The following is a 3,207-nucleotide window of genomic DNA, read 5'->3' on the forward strand; positions in this document are numbered from 1 at the left end:
GATGCATGTATGGTTTTAAAGATCTATTTTGGAAATATTGCATAGATATCTATGAGTATTTTTTTTCAGTCAAAAAAGGCTAGGATGGGTTGCCAGTTTGAAATAAAGAAACATTCCCTTACTTAGGAGGAATAATGTCACTAAACATATGTGGCTGTCAACCACAAGTGGGTTGTAATATTGGTATTTTCACTTTTTAAGATATTGGCAAGCAAATTCTTCTCAAAATAAGCTTACAATGATATGCCACTTTTCAGGAAATTTTGCCAAGTGGCATCTCTGTAACAATGATATATTACATGTCTGTATTGCTTGTTTGTAATGGAGTATAAAATCAATAAATGAGTTGGGATATCCTTTCTCTATTGTTTTTGGGAGGTTTAATGGAACATATAAATCTCAAAACTATAGTTCTGGCGACATCAGGCCAACAGCCCATTTGTGATGGATGGCCAAAATATAACAGTAACTTTTTCTTGGAATGGGATAAAAGTATATTCCTCTGCAGCTGTTTGAACATTCCAAATGATCTTGTTCATGTTCAAAGAATGCAGAGATGTATCTGTAGTTTAATCATCTGATAAGTCTAGACGCAAAAGGTGATATACTCAATTTTTAAACTTTTTGTGTTAAGGAATCGGATAGCAACCTTTGCACAGTATTTGTTGTTAGACACCAAATTAAAAATTGCATCCTGAATATGAGGAATGTCCTGATGATATCAAATAATTTGGAATTTTTGAAATTTGTGATTTAATACAAATTTTATGGCAAGCTGATTGACCTGCTGCTTCTAAAAGCCAATATATATTTTTGAACCAATGATCAAAAACAGCACCTTTTCTTATTACATTTTCTTTATTTGATGAGTTATATTTGCCTGTATCTCAAATCAAGAATAATGGATATACCACTTTTTGCATAATATTCAATTCTGTTCTTGTATGGTTGAAAAAAAAGGGGGGGGGGCACCAACTTAGGAATTTCAGTATATCCATTATTCTTGATTTGAGATACAGGAAAATATATAATTATACATTTATATATTACTCAAGTGATATAATATTACTGTGTACTTAACAGAAACACATTATTTTATGTCTAAAATGTTTATTGTGGGTATCAATGTCATAAAACAGGGTATACATGCCAGGGTATCACAAATTAAATCAAATAATTATAAAAAAATGTTGATTTAAATCAAATTTTTGAAGTGGTTAATTGTTAAATTTTTAAGTAAGTGCCACTATTGAATGAAAGTGTGTTTGACTTGTATTGCATAATTGGAAATGTCAACTTTAGGGGGTGTTAATGTGGATGGGTATCTTATCAAGGCTTATCACGGGACGGTCTGGCAATTAAAAGATGAAACACAAAGGATTTATAACCAACTTTCAAAATAGATGTATGTTTTGGAGGGAAATCATTTTTATATAATATTTTTGGTTTGTTGTTGGCTTGTTATACAATGCCTGTAAATAACAAATATTCATTCTTCCAGTCAGCTCATGTAAGTTGCGACATGTGCTAACATTACAGCAAAATGGTGGGTTTGAAAAAAATTTCATATTTAGAGAATTAAGGTTTTGTTTTTAGCCGCTGGAGTGCATCTATCGTCTCATATAACACGGGCGACATCATTATTTTAATGATGTCACATAGTAATGGTATATGAGACAACAGCGGCTAAAAACAATACCTTTATTCTCATTCTTAAACACTTCAATTCAAATAAAATATATTAATCATAAGTATACCAAATTTTAATCAAATTAAATCCTACATTTTACAAGGAATTACCTAGGGCTTAGAATCGATCAGTCCCGTTGTTGCTATGTACCTCCGATTGGTTCAAACAGCGCGTATGCGCTAAAGTGTGTGATATTGTGTCATATCACACAGGTAAGAACCAATAAGATTGCAAAAACATTCTCAAGTGTTTATGGCTTATTAAATTGTTTCAGTCATATAATATAATTATATTTTAGTGCAAAAGTATAAGTAAATTATTATAGTGACCTGCCTCAAACATGGACAAAACAGTTTATGGTAAAAAGGCACTAATAATGAACATTCATAACCTCATGAATATACGCAATGCATTTGATCCAATCACATTTTACGCAAGTCGAGGTCAGTAATATTTCACAATTAACCACAAAATGCGCAATTGTTAACAGCGTAAATATTAGTAACCTCTGTGTGCGTTGTGTTGTGCAACAAACAAACTGCTCGCACGCTTGCCTTCCATATTTGGATTGCACGCTACCTTATTTACACAGATTGTGATTCGCACTTCTGTTATAATAACATCCTGTTTTAGCCTGATTTTTGGAAAGGCAAAATGTAAAAATTGTTTATTTTTACAAATTTTTGAGGAAAATTTTGTGTCATTTTGTAAAGTGGAGAGATGAAAGTTATGAATGAGGTTTAAAATAACTCTGCATCAGTAATATGTCGGGCATTGTGAAAAATCTAAACATTTTGCCTTTGGAACCAATAAGAATATGCTGAGGGGTGTTAAGCCCCGAGGGATATTCCGAGCTATTTTTCATAATGCCCTCCAAATAACCGAAGTGCAGTTACATGTATTAACCTCTAGATAGTGACTTCATCAAAACAAATTTTATAATTTCACAAAACATTTACATAGTCTTATTGTTTTAAGGGCTCAGATAGCGATGTTTTCACATATTTTTGTGGGACTTGAGAATTGCATTTTGAATAATATGAGGAATGTCCTGATGATATCAAATAATTTTGATTTTTTTGAAATTTGCAATATAATACACATTTTATGGCAAATGTTTAAAAATTGATATTTTTGAAATTTAACACTCCTCAAAGTAAATTGTATAAATCTAATGCTAGGATGAAAAGCCATCCATCATTATGAAAATTTTGATCTTTTGTTTTGAAAATGTAGATTTTTTCCCCGAAACACCAATTGTATGTGTTTTTGGGAAAAAATGTGTATCTTCAAATTTGAAAGGTCAAAATGTTCAATTGATAGTTGGCTTTTCATCCCAGCTACATACACTTTAAGAACATATCATTAGATTTATAAAGTTTACTTCAAGGACTGTTTTAAAAATATCAAAAATATATAAGGGTTGTTTTACAATCAGGGTACACCGTTTGTCTCACTTGGGGTGAAAAATGAAGTGTCTAGTTTTTCATCAATGTCTTTGTTTTTATATTGTGGAT

This window comes from Amphiura filiformis, chromosome 7 (assembly GCF_039555335.1).
Source record: "Amphiura filiformis chromosome 7, Afil_fr2py, whole genome shotgun sequence".
NCBI lineage: Eukaryota > Metazoa > Echinodermata > Ophiuroidea > Amphilepidida > Amphiuridae > Amphiura > Amphiura filiformis.